This window comes from Lutra lutra, chromosome 9, assembly GCF_902655055.1.
Source record: "Lutra lutra chromosome 9, mLutLut1.2, whole genome shotgun sequence".
In the NCBI taxonomy this organism is placed as follows: domain Eukaryota; kingdom Metazoa; phylum Chordata; class Mammalia; order Carnivora; family Mustelidae; genus Lutra; species Lutra lutra.
Window position 1 is genome coordinate 97,215,303 of NC_062286.1, and position 17,396 is coordinate 97,232,698.

Below are 17,396 nucleotides of genomic sequence, written 5' to 3' on the forward strand. Positions count from 1 at the left end.
TCTTGTATGGTTACAGTTATATGTCTTCTGAAGGCTCTCTTGGGCTGGATGCCCCATGGTGGTTGGTGCTGACCATCAGCTGGAAGTTTGGCTCAGGCTCTTGACCATGTCAGCCTGATCCCTCTCTGTTGCCTTGGAATTCTCTCAGCATAGTGTCTGCGTTCTGAGAAGGAATGGTCTAGGAGGCAGCATTCCAAGAAATAGGAAATGAAAGCTGCTAGGTGAGTTAAGGCCTCGCCTGGAGCTAGTACACTGTTACTTCCACTATGTTTTATTTGTCAAGGCATTCATGGGCTCACTCAGATTCAAGAGAGTGGAAATATAGATTCCATCTTTTTATGGGAGAGTGGTAAGGCCACACTATAGAACATATGGGCTGGTAGGTTTAGTTGGTATTTTTGGAAAATATAATGGCACTCACCATTTCCATGTACACTGGCCAGCCAGCCAACTACCAGCACCTGCAACTCTTTGCCTCATGGCTTTCTCCAGTGGCCAGGGTCTGCTGTGCTTCTTGTGAGATAGGTCTTCAGCTATGGGAAATTCATACCTATCCACTGCAGTTCTCAACCAATAATTGACAAGAGCTGGATACTACAATTCCTTTGCTTCCATAACTCCTTTAGTAGGATGAAGTTCCAGTTGCAGACAATGGTAACTTGCTTGATAATTCACTCTTCATTGTTGACTTTCTTTTGTTGTTTCTCTTCCCTGCTTTCACTACTGTGTTGCTTTCCGAGATCACCTACTGAAAAATTTACTTGCCCTCAAATCTTTGTCTCAAGGTCAGCTTCTGGGAGAATCCAACTGAAGCTACATAGAGTAATGTGTCCAAGGTCAGAGCCTAAACTAGGGGCTAAGCTGACTCCCAGTCAAGAGTACTTCCCATATTTGTTATATTCTGAGAGAATTTCAGAATAATCAAGTGTTAGACTTTATTGAGTGATGGGGGAGGGCTCATAGAAGAAAAATTTGAAGTGTGTATTAACTACATGAAACAGATGTTGCTTGGAAAGAGCACTGGAGTAGGAGTCAAGGAATATGGGCTCTCACTGTTCTGTGCCGTGAATATGTTGTGTAACTCCCAAGAATGAACAGGAAAGACTAAATTCCCATTCCACAGTCATTACAGCATTCCTGTAAGAGTCAAATGGATGACTACTGCAACAGCAGTATCAGAAAGAAAAATAAGCAAATGAATGGAACAATTTAATTTTTCTCAATTTTGATGACTCATTCAATAACATATTATGTTTTAAATTTTCTTGTAAGCTTCTCATGTAGTCCTGATCCACATTTGAGAAGTAGACAATTACCCAACACATCATTCTACACTGTCTGGATAATCAGGCTATGTTGAAAGTTTCTGGTTTTAAAAAACAAAATCTTCAGCTATGATCTTTAGCAGACAGTTGTCAATGGCTCACTTTAACAAGAAAGGGCTCCAGGGATAGAAAGTGATCTCTCTGTCTGAACAACAAATGTTCCTATCATTGCAGAACATACATAGGCATGAACTGCCTGGATAAAGATAGTCATGATATTTTTTTCTCCATTGGTTTATTTAAAAAAGAAAAGCCCATGTATTATAGCTTCCCCCCCCCCACTAGCTTCTTTAGGATTTATGAAATTCACCTAGCTCTCTCTCTGTGTGTGTGTGTGTGTGTTGAGTTTTTGATACCTATCTCTTTGTATGTTAGTGAGTAGGGTAGAAAAATACAGAGAACAGATTAATAAGAGAGAGAATATCTCAAAAATGTCTTGGACACAAGTAATAATACTGATAATGTTCTGTAATAAAACAACCACAGGGTCAGGGTGTATGTCCTTATTTGCTTACTAAATTGATCACACTTTTCTGGTTGAAAGGTAAAATGAGATTTAGGTGCTAAGAATTCAAATTTACAGGGGTGCCTGGGTGGCTCAGTGGGTTAAGCATCTGCCTTCCGCTCAGGTCATGATCTCAGGGTCCTGGGATAGAGCCCCGCATCGGGCTCTCTGCTTGGCAGGGAGCCTGCTTCCTCCTCTCTCTCTCTCTCTGCCTGCTTCTCTGCCTACTTGTGATCTCTCTCTGTCAAATAAATAAATAAAATTAAAAAAAAAAAAGAATTTAGAACTTACTTTGGTTTGACATCTATTTTTAAAATATTTTATTGATTTATTTTGACATCTATTTTTATGGTTTTTTTTTTAAGGGAAATAATTTGATTTGGTCTATAGTTTGTTTAGAAAACTTTACTTTCCAACTTAATTGAATCCACAGCTGCTGGAACTGGTCTTTCTACCAGTTAGCTAGTGCTACACACTAGCCTTTGCTTCTGCTAAGGTGGGAAAAGACTTAATTTGGGAATTATATTTCTCTCAAAGATCAATCTCAAACTGGATATTTTTAAAAAGATATGTTAGTTGACAGATTCATATCCACATTACCACCTCCAGAGCAGGGGATGTTCTTTCTTTTGTTTATTGTTCTGCTGGTGTGTTACATCCTGAATGCTGAGAACTTATTAGCCTCCTCTGTGTCACTGAGACAACTTTTTATGAGTGCTTGCTTCTTCATTCTATGGAATCAAATACTAGTAACTTTTATTTAATCGGTGTATTCATTTTTAAAAGATCCACCCAATAGACATAGGGAAAGGGGGAGGAAAACCTAGGAAATAAAATCAGTTTCCAAGGCGTTAGAGTGAAAAATAATCTTATTTTTAAAGAGAAAGCCTCAAATTAAGAAATGAATTAAAAAAAAAAAAACCTTTATTTTTCCTTTCTTGACATCTACAGCATGCAAAAGGCCAGAAAGCCTCTTTGAGTTGGGGGAAAGTTGTCCTTTGAAATGACTTCAGTGATATGATTTCATCTGTATTTCTAACGCATTAATTTCACACCGTCCACAGTAGGTAATGAAGATGCAGATTCGGGTCAGATTCACGGTCCGGAAAAACTGAAAATTAAGATGCTGTTGATTGATCCGCTGCCGGCTGTCTTAATCGTCGTGATCAAAATCTAAATATTAAGAAAAAGGGCCCGGAGGGATGCCTTTGGGTTTTTGACAAACCCTCGACCAAACTCGGAAGCCCAGCCTGCGCTTTTCCTAATCTTTTTCCAGGCAAAAGTCCCCATCAGCCCGCGTGGGGTTCGAAGTGTTTCTCGAGAGCTCTTCGACATCCCCCACCCCCCAAACCCACACCCACCAAGACCCCGGGAACCGATCTGGGCTGTCAAAACACGCGGCGGCGTGCTGAGTCCCAGTAACTCGCGTGACGATTAATGAGCGGCTTGATAATTTAATATCGCGTGTGATTAAATTATAAGGCGTGGGGGAGGGGAGCTCTGAGCTCCGTCGCCCGCCAGGGCCGACGCCGCGGAGCCTGCGGGTCTCCGCTGAGTGCGAACCGCGCTCTTCCTTCGCTCAGTGCCTGGCAGGCTGGGCAAGCGGCGGGTCCGCGCCTTCCCAAGGTCAGTGGGCCTCGGGAGGGGAGGGCGGCGGGCTTGGGGTTTGTGGGGAAAGGTGGCTAGCAGAGCCAAAGCGGGAGGTACCGACACGGGGCAACTCGGGTATGAGCGGAAGAGCTGGGCGAGCGGCTGGCTTTTCTCCCGGCAGAGGCGCGGAGGGGCCGGGCGATGGCCCCAGGCAAGGGAAGATCTCTTTCTTAAATCCCCTATCCCTCTGGCACAGTGGTTAATGGAGTCCTTGGGACCCCGAGACCCCTGGAAACAGGGAGCTCTGGGCCTGGCCCAGCGGGGTCTGTGCCAGGCCCCCGCCCCCCGCGCGTGGACTTGGAGAGGATTTCCCTGCAGGTGAGAAGGTGGTGGCCGCGTTGAGCCCCCAAAGCCACTCTCCTCCGCAGCCTCAAACCCAGGCCCTGTCCCCTGCCGGGCGGGGTCCACGCCAGCCTAGGTTTAGGCACGTCCGGAGGAGAGAGGGAGTATAAAGCCACGCAAGAGCCCGAAGTCTCGGGAAAGCGGACCGACGCTAACAGTCTCCGGGGTCCCCAGCTTGATTTATTAGGGAGGAGGTGCGGGATTCCGAACTAAGCCCCTTTGAGGTTACTGGAGGGACTCCTTGCTGTCACTCCCTTCTCCTTAAAGGACCGCAGGCACGTTCGGGCGTGGCTACCCCTTTCTTTGGAAGTGTGAGCCGAGGTTTGGAGGCGAACGCCCCGCGTGGGCCCGCGGGGGTAAAGGGGCCGGCTGCCCGCACAGTCCCCGCAGCCATGGCGTAGTTCCTCGGCGGGAGAGGTAGGTGGCTGCTCCTGCTGCATTGCAGAGCGTCGAGTCTGCGCGGAGGACGACAGTGCGGGAGGGAGAAGCCCCTCAGTGGGCCGGAGGGAGAACCCCCTCAGTGGGCCAGACCGAGCGTCCCCTCTTTGCGGTCGCATCGAAGGGCTTCATATTCAGCACAGGGAGGGTAGGCCCCCCGAGAGACGAGGATGTCCCCGAGAAGACCCTAGGAAACTGTTCAGACGCTGAAATGAAAACGCCGAATCAGGGCTCCGGAGGGTGGGTGTCCAAGGCATGCTCCGGACCTCCAGGAGGACTGGTGCTGGCTGGATTTTCAGCCAGGCAGTGTGAATCCTGGAGGGGATGCCACAGGCTGAAACCAGGCCACCTGCCTCTCTTCAGCTAGAGGGCCCGGGAGAGCTCCAGGAATGGCGCGTCTGGTGTCCCGTGCTTTGGGCCCCAGGTGCCCTAGCAGAACCTCCCTCCAAGAAAGGGATAGGAGCTTCCTAGGCCGCGTTCCTTGGATATGCAGATTCACCACCCTTCCTTGGCTTCTTTTAAAAATTTGGAAGTAGCACCAAGCAAGGGGGAAAATCAGTAGCAACCAAATGGACTTGTAAACAAGGGTCACAGTATGGGGGGTATATTATCTATATAATATATGTATGTGTAATAAATGCATATATACATATATGCATATGTAATATGTGCATATATTTGTATATAATATAGAAATATATAGTATATATTTTAATCATATATATATATGTGTGTGTGTGTGTGTGTGTATGTATGTATATATAACACCCAAGGAGACGATGAAAATGAACCTGCCTAAGCACAAACAAAACACAAATCTGTTCTAGGAGGCTTAGCCTGAAATACTCTAAACTAGCAAAGGGTGTAGGTAGGCTGTACCTACAAACCCAGGATATTTGGAACACACAAAATGCTCCTTAGGAAAAAAGTTTGAAGAGTGCGGTGGGGTGTGGTGTTGGAAACACACCCAGAAGACTTCTTTCGTCCTTGACCTGCGACTGTCCTTGGAAAGGCCTGTAATCCCGGAGGCTTTGTTCCGGCCAAACTCTTCTTGGTCCAGGCTGGAAGACTCTGAGGAGGAGTCCACCCCCTCAAGGTGTCTGAGTAATAAGTAACGAGGTTTCATAGGCAAGGATGCTGCCCGCCACCGCCTCTGTATCTGAGAATCACTCTGCAGAGAGGTAGCCCCTGCACGCTGGCACTGGACCCCCGCGTACTGCCACGCCCCAAAGCCAGATGCGAGATTGTGGACTGCCGCTTTTATCCCTGTTCTTAAAACATTCCTTAAGCTTGTTCTTCCTCTGTGCCTTGCTCGGACACAAGCAGAACCTCTTTATCTGGTTTCCACCCAAAAGAGCGGATGGGCCCACGGAGGACAATTTGAAAGCTCAGGGCCAACTTTTTCCTCCAAAAAGTGCCACCTACCACGTAAATGACAGACGCCTCATGGACACAATGCCTTTCCCAAGAATTAAATCTGGGTTCCACAAATCGGACTGGGAAAGTCCTAGACATAAGTGTGTCCTTGGAAAGAGGGACTCGAGGAACGTGTTGTGATGAGGGGCGCCAAGCTAGGTTTCCCAGATTGTTTTGTTAGTCTGTAGGGTGACTAAACGACACTACGCTGTGAGGGAGAGGGCCGGCTCCAATTTCTAACGACTCCCAAAGTTGCAAAAAGGAGGAAGAGTCGTTTTCTTTCATCCACAAGATCACTCCTGTGATGTCGGACATCCTGATGTCGGACACCTGCAAAATGACGTCGAAATCGGTGGCGCATGGGGTGACATTGTTCATTCAACCTGCCAGGACGCGAGCGGTGCTGCCTTTTTCCTGCCTCCCGAGGGCGAGTTCGCGCATTGATTTCACCCCTCGCTCTCAGCCCTGCTGCCGAACACCATTTAGGCCAAGATCGGGTATAATGGGAAACACTATCAGCAGACAATTACCCTTTCAGAGGATTCACTTCTCCTCACAGACACTGTTATTTGAGAAATAGGATCATTTGATTTCATATTGCACTAAATAACACCCAGCCGGTTCAAATTGCCAGCTTCTTAAAAACCGCCCATTGGAATAAATTGCAGCGGCCTCTCTTGCTTTTCAGGGCAACATGATGGGCACCGGGCAGAACTTGTAAAAATAACTACAAAGCCAGCCCCGAGCTGCCGCTATTGGTGGGAACAACTCTGCCACCCCGCAGGCAAAGGCATTTAGCCACCCGGTTTCCTGCCACCGCCCCCTCCGCCCGCCAATTTAGGGATGGTTCAACCACTTGGCTTTGGGATTAAAATGAACAGCCCCAGCTGCCCGGAGAAAGCGCTTCGGGACACCGCGAGTTAGTGATGGGCAGAGAGAGGTGGGCGGGTGCACAAGGCACAGATTTACGTGCGTGCCGCCGCGCTGCTGCAGGGCTTTGGCGTCCGGAGATAGCCTAGGGTCTGGGGTTCGCATTCGCGGTGTGCGCCCTCCAGGTTCGCGGGTCTTGGGATCGCACCTGGAGCGTGCCACTGCCGCCGCGCTCTGCTTAACCGTGCGCGCTGCAGACAGGCGGGCCGCCGCACCGCTCTCCCCGCCGCCCTCCCACCCCCACCCCGACAGCCGCCTGACCTCAGCCCCCGTGCCAAGCCGGGAGCTGTGGCTCAAGGGCTCCGACTGGGGACAGAAACAGAAGGGAGCCTCTCTGTGGCTTCAGCGAGGAGTCCAGAGGGAGAGAAGGAGGGAGGAACACGGAGAAAGGGGGAGAGACGAGCTTGAGTTCGCTGCACACCCGCCGCCAGAGACGTTTCAGGACGAATTAAGCTTTTTGAGATGGCCACGAGCTGCGGTTTAATAGACACTGTTCAACTGGGTGACAATTCTGCTCGATGGGAGCGTTCCACCCCCCACCCTTTTGTGTAAAACAAGATTTGACTCCTTGGTGCTTGTTTTATTTGTGCCAAGGGGCTGGGAGAATTTAAGACGGCCCAGGCTTTGGCGAGTCTGTCTTTTGAAGTCTTTATTACATTTGTGCTAATGTACTTCACGAAGGCCGAATTAGATTCTCCCTCAGGTAAATTGAAGGCCGCATCCCGGGGACTCACCTGTGCACCCCGATTCCGGGCGTGAGCTGGAAGGACCCTTTAGTGGATCCCGAGCCCCGGAGGGAGATAGTCTGGGCCTTTGGGGGACTGGGTGGGAGCCTTTTCCCTTCCCAGGCACTGGGAGGAGCCAGGGAGCAGGGGTTGTGGGCATGCGTCCAGAGCGAAGGTTACTGGCGCGTCGAGTGAGAAACTAAATTCCTCTTGCTGGGTTTGGCGCAGACATTAGCTCCGGGACAGTGTCTGGGGTTGAGGAGAAGGCGCGGGCGCCTACCCTAGATGGGGTGATGCTGGTCTGAGCATGCCGCACCCTCCACTTGGCCTTGGCCTTGCCCTGCGGAGCCTGAGCCGCGCTATCCTTTAGCATTTCATCCCTTTCAGTCTTCTCCCCAGCAAATAAAAGAGCAGTCCCCGAGCCCCAAGTGTGCGTGCCCACACCAAACCCTTGGCCGGGTTGAGCCTCGGGTTTTTGAAAGGCTGCCTCCCCTCCCCCCCCCCCCCCCCCCCCCGAGCCTAGGACGAGACCCCGATGCACGGTTTCCCAACCGCCAGCTCTGGCCCTGCGAGTCTGGATCCAAGGCCGGCCCCGGGTTGCCCCCCCCACCCCCCCGGGAGCCTAGGGAGAGCCCCGGAGCCTGCTCCATCCAGGTCCCTACCCTAAGGCCCTACCCTGGCGTCCCCACCCCGCGTCGCTCTTTGCTCCGGCCCCTCGCTCTCAGCGAGTTCTCTCCCAACTTCCCACTGCCTCCCGGTGGGCGCGCAGCCAAGGAACGCTTTTTTAATTAAATGCCAAGCCCAAACGTCGCAGCTTTTCGAGAAGGCAGGAACAGGGTGCGCAAATTCGGAGGAGCCGGAAAACATGTCTTGCCCGCTCCAGTCTTTCCTGCGGGCGAGAATGGAACCGCAGAGCTATCGGTGGAACCGCAGCGCCTCAGTCATCGCGACTCTGTCCCGGTGCTGGAGCCCCAGAGCAGGCGAAGGCCGCTGCCGCGGCTAGCTGCGCCTTGGGGTCCACAAAGGGGATTCTTGGGGCCGCGTGGGTGGGCCTTTCCTCCTCACGCACCTCTCTCACTTTCTTTCCAACCAGAGCTGTGGCAGCGCGTTCAAGGTCGGCCTCCAGCACTGACTAGAAAGCCTTGCGTTCTCTCCGTCCAGGTCTGGGAGCCCTAGATGAGGGCGGAGAGAACCGGTTGTCGCAGCTCCTGTAATCTTCGGCCTCGGGCTCTGGCCGTGGGTAGAATGTCATCCCCTTTGCTCACTATTCCCGCCCCCATCCCCGATCTCGACTCTGCTGAGCAGGACCCCGCGCCACCCTCCCTCGCCCCTTCTCCCTCCACCTCGCCGCCTTTACCAGCGCGTTTTGTTCCCCTGTAGGATTCCCGGCCGAGGGGCAGCTACCGTGCTCTCCTCCGGTGGACGCTAATCAAGTAATTTCCCCATCCCAGCCCCATCAAATTGCTCTTTAGCTGTTGAACCGCGGAGTTTTGCTCGCCTTTTCACATGCTAATCACACCTATTCAGCGGCTCTCGGTGGGGCTGTTTGTCGCGGGATAAATCTCCTTGTTTGCCGGCTGCATGATTAATTGATATTGTTGTCTGGCTTTTGTGGGGGCCGCGAGGAGCTGAAAGGAGGCGCGTCGTGACTGCGCCGGGGGCCGCAGGCGACATCATCGGGCTGCCGAGGTCCCGGCGAGGTCGAGCCGGGGCTGATGACATTATGCGCCCGATTTGGTTTTCCTTATTAAAAGGATGATGAAAGACTCAGAGACCCCAGTTTTACAACCCACCACTGGGACTTGGAAACCGCACAGAGTTTAAGCCAGAAGCGCAGACAAAGCCCGGGCGTTTGCTCAATTCTGAGAAAAGAGTGGGTGTCACTTCTCCACGCAAGAGACAATTAAATCGCATTTCGGCCTACACGGGATTTCCATAGGAGTTGAACGTGAGCGCGCAGAGCTGTGGTTTGTTTTTTCAAACAAAGAATTTTTTTTTTTTTTTTTTTTTTTTTTTTTTTTTTTTTGAGAGCGGGGATGTAAAGATGGTCAAAACCCCTAAAAGATAAGTAAAGGGATGCAAGAGCTCAAAAGGAGACTTTGCAGGTTGTGGTCGAGGAAAGCAGCGCAAAGGCGCTTCCTAGCCTGACTGCCAAGCGCGCGGTATTTAGACCGAATCGCTCGCCACGAAGTAGCCAAGCGCCAACGCTCAGCTCTCTGGATCACCAAGGCCGGAGACCGCCTGCAGGGCAATATGTTCTTTGCCATGACCGGTCCCTGCTCTTCGCTGTAGTTTTCCACTGTCCGCGGGGTGTACAGTCAAACCAACAAATTCCTCCGCCCTCCGCACCGCTCCCTCCCCTGCGTCCTGGGGTTTTATCCTCCACGGACATCCCTGAAAACAATTAAATAATTCCAGTTACGCGGTGCTCCTACCTCTTGCTTATTGCAAATATTTCCTTTTTCGAGTTCTTAAAAAAAAAAAGCAAAGAGAAGAAAAGAAACTGTCGCCTTCGCTTTCACTGCGCGCGGGGTAATTGATAGGCGCCATCGGAGGTCAGAATTTGCATAAGAATTAAGAGCAGTAAATTAATTTAATATTCCATGCACATCTCCAATTATTCCTGGAGACCTTTGTCTCCGCGGCTGCCAGAGAGGGGATTCAGCTGCTCTTCAGCCAAACAACATCTGTGCGGTTAATAATTTGATAAACAGCTCATACAAATAGTTTCTGAATTATCTGGCAGCCCAATGACTATTCAGTTTGGAAACGTTTTGGCACGGTCTCCCCGCGTCCTGCGAGGGCCTCAGGCGTCCGCCCAGACAAATGTCTTCTTATCTTTTAAACATCAGCAGACGACAATGTGTACAATGAGTCATTATCATTAAGTAATAACCCTACCCCTTTAAAAAAAGAGAGAGAAAAAAAGAAAAGAAAAACGGCTGGGTCATCGCGGTGTCGGCAGGTCGTGTATCAAAGACCCTGAGATTAATAGACCTGTTGGGGAGGGGTACTGAGTGAAGAACTGCCTGAAGGGAAGAAGATTTGGGTGTTGGGAGGGCTTGAGGTAGGGGGCTGCTTTTTTTAATATCATGGATTGAAATTGCACCTATGTATGCAAATCTCTCCTGGAAGAGGAACTTGGTAGGTGGGTGAGAGGGAGACCAACTTTTCACTGGATTGCCTCTTGTACCTTTCAATTTTTCCCTTCATGCAGGTATTATTTATTCCAAAAATAAATACATAAAAGACAAATTGAATTACCAAAAAGCAGAGTTGAATTATTTTGGCTGCCTATAGCCCTTAACTGACTTCTCCCCATTCCTCCATCCTACCCTCACCCTGCCCCTAGCCCGTGCCTTCCACCCGCATTCTGATACCAACTTCCCACAAAAGCTAACATGTTGAGTTGGCCTCAGTTTGGAATGAAGCACTTGTACAATGATGCCATAATGTTGTCAAATACAGACCTGAATTTAGACACTTTTCCTTTGCCATTCCTGTCTCTACAGTGAAGATTTCACAGCTGCGATTATGTTCCTTTATCTTTCTGCCATCCATAGCAGAACCCTATTCCTGACATTAAGTCTAGGGAAGAACCATTTGATCTTGAATGAGGCTCAGACTGCTCTAATTTTTGCAACCTGTATGTTGCAGCTCTTTTGACGACAAGTCTGTGTTTACCCTGGAATTGTTCCGCTTCGACTTCACTATAACAGGATGTTCGACCGGGATCCTTATCTCTGTCTATACATTCCTACACGTTTGATGTATACACCTCACCCATTCAATATGTTTTCTATTTCCTGTGCTGCTGACAATCAAGTACTTGAAGCCACTGAAAATTACCCTGAAGTTCTGAGTAGTGTCCAAGCAGCAATATGATCGAGCTTTGTCCTTGTACTCTAATGAGCCTGGGGTAGCACTAAGCTTTAAATACAGGCAAGCCCTTCAGACTACAGGTCTAAATATACAACTTTACAATGAATACAATGCTTGCCTGGCTCAATTGAAGAATTACTTTTCCAGAAAACAAGTCATTGTGTCACAAGAATGCAACAATAGCATTTCAACGAAGCACATTCATTTCTATTAAAAAAAAAATTTCTTTTTGCATTTCATTAGGTTTTTTCCCTGGGCCTTGCAAGCTTTAAAAGCATACAAATCGTCTCTGTTATTTATGGTTAGGGGTCTCTGTCTGCATCTTTTTATTAATTTCTGACTTTGATTCAGACTTCCAGTCAGCAGAGTGATTTGAAAACATTTCTTTTCTTAAATGGAACATTATCAATTCAATTGGGAACCATTCTAATTTTAAACACCAACATATTCAGTTTCTTAATCTGCTGTTCTGATGTTACTCATTTTTATGCACACAACCTATCCCCTTTGGCAGTAGTTCGTTTATGCTTGATATTTATCTTCTTTACATTTGTTTGACTATTTTTCAAGGCAGTAGATGGGCAGAAAATGGCTATTAAACAGTAAGGCAGGGAACTTTGATTATGTTTTTACCTATGTAAGTAAAGCCACAGACCACTGAAATTTTGAGGCTGGCTTTCTTTCTTTGTCTCTCTTTTTCTTCTCCTCCTTCTCCCTCTCCTTCTTCTCCTCTTCCTCCTCCTGCTCCTCCTTTTCTTCTTCTTCTCCTCCCACTCCCACTCCTCCTCCCCCTCCCCTCCCCCCTCCCCTCCCCCCTCCCCTCCCCCCTCCCCTCTCCCCCCTCCCCTCTCCCCCCTCCCCTCTCCCCCCTCCTCTCTCCCCCCTCCCCTCTCCCCCCTCCTCCTCCCCCTCCCCTCCCCCCTCCTCCTCCTCTTCTTCTTCTTCTTCTTTTTTTTTTTTTAAAAGATTTTTATTTATTTATTTATTTGACAGACAGAGATCACAAGCAGGCAGAGAGGCAGGCAGAGAGAGAGGAGGAAGCAGGCTCCCTGCTGAGCAGAGAGCCCGATGCGGGGCTCGATCCCAGGACCCTGAGATCATGACCTGAGCTGAAGGCAGTGGCCTAACCCACTGAGCCACCCAGGTGCCCCTCTTCTTCTTCTTATAAACTAATGAGCTCTCTCCAGAAAAGCCGTCTGGATGCCGTTGAAGTTGATGAGTTTGGAAGGATTATCTTGATAAATGCTTGGCTTCTTGATGTTTAGACACACATTTTCAGCACAGTTTCTTAAATGAGACGGAGGTCTGCATTGGAGGGAGGTTTGCTGAACACAACCAGAAATTATTGGCAAAAATAATCCAGAGTATCACTTTACTTTGTAGAGTTCAAATCAAAGGTAACTGCTACTCACATATACTTGCAATAAAAATATGAGAAATATGGTATTAGGTGATATTCAGTAACTTAAATGACACATACCCTGGGTATTTCCAACCTAATCATGAAAGAAAGAAACCTTCTTTCTTGTGAAAAGTTACAGAATGGACAAGGAGCACAATAATGATTTTAAAAGTTACTATCTTCCTCAAGGATAAAAAGACTTTGTTTTTAATTTGAGGGAAAAGAACAGTGTAGAGACATTAAAAAAAATTCTCCCAATAAACAAATTCTTTCATTTCATTTGAAAGAATGAATGATTCTGGATTTTCCTTTTAAGAAAGACAATTTCTACATATGTGGCCATCTTAGACCCAAATCCATTAAAAACTGAGTTTGAAAAATATAGGTTAGTATGTAAAAGTTATGAACAGGATTCACTTAGATAAACCTGTCTCCTCTCATTCTCTCCTGTTTTAATACTTAAATAAGCTGCGCTGGGATCCTGGATACTGGGTTCAAAAGTATTGGCCTATGGATAATTGCAAGCCACAGAAACAAGTCCCAGTTCCTCAAAGATGACTGTAAAATGTCTCTGGTCATCGTAGATGTCAACCAGCTTCATGGTTCTTTCTTCTCCTTCCGCTCCCCCCAGGAATCATGATTACAATTGACAGGTTGACCTTCACCTAACTCTAAGGACAACGTTCACACCATTCCCATTGTAGATGTGTATGTTTTTTAAAGACTGTTCAGGAGTATGGCAGTAAACTAAAGTTGAGGAAGACGGTCGTTATTATTTCTTTTCTTTTCTTTTTTTTTTTTTTTAAGCAAATGTGTACCAAGGGGCAACATGGGTTAAGTGTGAGTCTGGCACACTCTTTCAAGAGGGTCATAGACAGTGGGGACTGTGGATACTCTGAGCCATCTGCTTTGGCTAGAAAGTTCAATCCAGCAGTCTAGTGTAGACTGAACTTGAGAGGGGTTCCAAAGATTTATTCTGGTTTGCTGACTCTGTGAGGAGAGGAGATGGATCCTGCAGAATATCAGACTCATCAGCATGACATTTGAGACCTGCCACAGTCTGGTTGGAATCAACATTGGGGGATAAGGGAAAAAATGTTGGGCAGAGGCTTATGGGTTCTATTTGTCCACTGTTATACTGGCTGTGTGCACTTGGGCAATCACCTAATCTCCCTGTGTCAGGGACTCCTGTCGGCCACTTCTCACCACCGATTTACTCTCTTCTTGAAAGGCCATGCCTGCCCAGCCTCCCTCGCAGTTGTGTAAACCCACATGACTAAGTTCTTACCCATGAAATGCAAGCAGAAGTGATGGGAGTAATTGTCATCTCATACTTGCACCTTCCTGTTCTTTCTTGCTGGCTGGAAATGATGCTAATGGAAGCCGCACATAGAGGATGACAAAGCTCCCCCAATGACCTGGGTTCATAAGATGACTCATTGGAGGGGAGCCTGGGTAGCTCAGTCTTTAAGCGTCTGCCTTTGGCTCAGGTCATGATCCCAGGATCCTGGGATGGACCCTGCATAGGGCTCCCTGCTCAGCAGGAAGCCTGCTTCTCCCTCTTCCACCACCCCCCTTTGTGTTCCCTCTCTTGCTATGTCTCTCTCTGTCAAATAAATAAAATCTTAAAAAAAAAAAAAGATGACTCCTTGGAGCAGAGTCTGTAGTTCCACCTGGATTGTTACAAGGAGTGAAATAAAATACCTATTTCGTTTGAAACAGTGCATATTTTGGTTCACTTTGCTATAGCACTTAACCCAAAGTAAATCCATACCCCGACTTTATTATTCTTAAATGTAAAACTGTGTCTTAGTTTGGGTTTCCCCCAAAGCAAGCATTTTATTGGGAAGTGATCTGAGGAAATGCCAGTTGAGGAGTGGGTTTGACAGACAGGAAAGGGAAGGCAGTCATTAAAGTGCACTTTAAAGCAAATTACCATTGTGAGCAACTGGGATTTAATTCTATTGAGGCGATTCTGGGAAGCGGTATAGAACACCTGTCATAGAGTAAGTCCACCTGAGCTGGAGTATTGATACATCAACCCCCATCAGTCATTAGCTGAGGGTTAGTTTTCATAGGCATTATTTCCCCAGCACTTGTTTGGCCTGTTGCATAGGCAGAGTGGGCTTCAGGGACCAAAAAAAAAAAAAAAAAAAAAAAAAAAGCACCTAGGCAATGCAACACAAGTGCTGGAGTTGGATATTGAGCTGGTAGGAACTGAAGTTAAGGGCAAGGGTCTACTGATAGGACACTGACCGCATTTGCTACAGAGAGTGTTGGTGAATAGTCTTGAAGCTCCCCTTCCTACATTAAAGGTATCTGGACTCAGTTTATCAGTCTGTTCTTCTAGTTGATAATCTGAAGTGCCTGCTCTAGCCAGACTGGTGTACTTGATTTAGGGCTCTCCAAATATCATGAGCATTTATTTCCTTTTATTTGTGCCGTCCTTTCATGGGAATGCATCTCATCACTTGAATAGGCCCCTTTATCTTGACTGCTTGACCAACCACCCTAGAATTTAGCAGCTTAAAACTACAACAATTTATTATTTTTCACAATTCCATGAGTCAGGAATTTGGGCAGGACTTACTAGGCACTTCTCCATAGAGTGCCAGCTGGGCCTATTCATGTGGAACCACCATGATGACCTCTTATCTTCAAGGACCTCTCTTTGTGTGGCTGCTAATCATTCAGTAGGCCAGCCAGAACCTTCCTACAGGATGGCAGCTGGGCTCCATGAAGGAGGAAGGAGGAAGGGGAAGTTGCTAGTGCTTTTAAGGCCTGTGCTCCCAGAAGTCTCAAAATATCATTCCATCTCATTCTATTGGTTAGAGCAGGTCACAGGGTCTGCTGGTGGGCAGGTCAAGGTGGGCATTAGACTTCTCCTCTTGGTCGGAGGAGCTGCATGTGTGTAAAGGAATAGGAAGAACTGTCAGTGGGCTGATTAAGATACTGTCCATCATGCCTTCCCACTCCTTGGGCACTTATTCAATTCCCTGAGACATACTCTTATCCTCCCTCATCTAGAAAGCCTTTGCTGCCACATTAGTCCACTAAGGTCTTGTAGCCCCATCTGAATTCTGTAGGCACCTCTTATTACACACACTTCTTATTTTGTCTTTAGTCACTTTTTGTCTTGTAACGCTTTGTTACTACCTGTTCTTGGCTCTTTGAGGGCAGAAAATCCATGTTAGATTTCCCACACTTTGTACAGTGTGGGAATACAGTGTGTATCTGTGCAAAAACAAAGGAAGGGGCATAGAAGTAAGGGCTGGGTAGAAGGAGTGACCAGCATGCATATACTCCTGGGCTAAGATGTAGATCAGTAGGTCATTTCTAGTAGATTTCTCTGGAGTCCTCAACTGTATGCTCTGAAAATCAAATAATTCTGAAATCCTCTGAGGCTAAGTGAGGCTTAGGGGGCACACATATCCACATGCAGGAATGTCCATGTTTGTGACTGGAATAGATCTCCTGGAAGGCTTCCCCGTCCCAAACACTATTCCTCTGACATGATGATTCTCCTGTGTCAAACTTAGCCCTCTTTTAGAAAGCAAAGTACTACCTGATGGAGGTGGAGTGGGAAAGAGGGGGAGGGAATTTAAATTCCTTAGTGATAATTAATAAGAGAACTGTTTCTTTCTCTCTCAACAGAAGAAACTGGGGCAGCTCTAGTGTGCTGGAAGATTAGAGCTCACCGAGGCTGAATGAAGGAGAATTGAGGAGGAGAGGTCCTGATGGATAAGAAGTCTCTATTTTCAGCCAGGCCGGTTGTCCAAGAGACATTCAAAATAATGCATTGCCCTAGGCATTAGAAGGTGGCTAACATTCTTCTGGACAATAGGAACAAATGGAAACATGGGCCAAGAGAAGATTCTGGAACTCTTGCCCATGTTTTCGTGGGTTTGTAGTCAGTGAATGGACAACCCTCCAGTCTCTGGGATTCAGTCTCTTACACTGGCCCTTTGTCACTAGGTGTCTAGAGGTGGAGTGAGCCTGTGGGAAACCTGGCCCATGATGTCCTCGGGAAGTGAATTGAGAGTTGTTTTCTTTTAACAGAATCACTAAGGGAAGTTCAACAGACAACTGGGATGAGTATGAGTGTAAAAGACTGACGCTTCCTCTGTTGCTCCTAGTGACAAGTGGGGGTATTTCTATAGCTCCTGAACATGTTCTCCCTGCAACCCCCACCCTACCTTTTTTATTAAATGTCCTGAATTGCCCTTTTGGATCAAAACTTTCTTTATTGTGTCAGTCAAAGTAGGCTTGCTTTAGCTCACTTCATGGCTAAAGATATCAGATGTGTAAAAGATGATGGGTTAGACGCATTTTCATGATGAGCAGCTCTTTGTGCGTTGAAGTTAGCTAGATGCAGAAAATGCACTTTGCTGGGCTCCTGGAAATGTGTAATGGATGTTGACTCTAAGAGAGGCAAAATGTAGCATGGATTCTGCTACAGGTCACACTTGGGTTTTAATTCTCCTTCTGTCACTAGCCTTGTGACCTTGAGCACATTTGAAAACTCATTTAGATGTGTGAAAAGTTGTCCTCATCTGGGAAGTGAGAATAGCAGTACCTAAGTCACGGGGCTGTTACCTTCAAAAGTAAATATGTGCTAGGTTTTTAGAAAGTTCACTGAAACAAAGTTGTATTTAATAAATAAGTTTTAAGCAAGGTTCTTTTTTTTTTTTCCTCTTAGAAGGCTGTATCTCCCATTCCCCTTTTCTCATTTTACCATTCTGCTTCCCCACCCCACCCCCTTCTACCAGTTCTCTGTATTT

General features: G+C 47.5%; 1 long non-coding RNA gene across 1 annotated transcript; it reads left to right on the plus strand.

The window, feature by feature from the left end:
- The first annotated feature begins 3,358 nt into the window (after positions 1 to 3,358).
- On the plus strand, positions 3,359 to 17,362 carry LOC125109468 (uncharacterized). Its single transcript, XR_007130239.1, has 3 exons — positions 3,359 to 3,456; positions 4,090 to 4,239; positions 16,270 to 17,362. It is a non-coding gene; the product is annotated as an uncharacterized LOC125109468 (long non-coding RNA).
- The last annotated feature ends 34 nt before the right edge of the window (positions 17,363 to 17,396 follow it).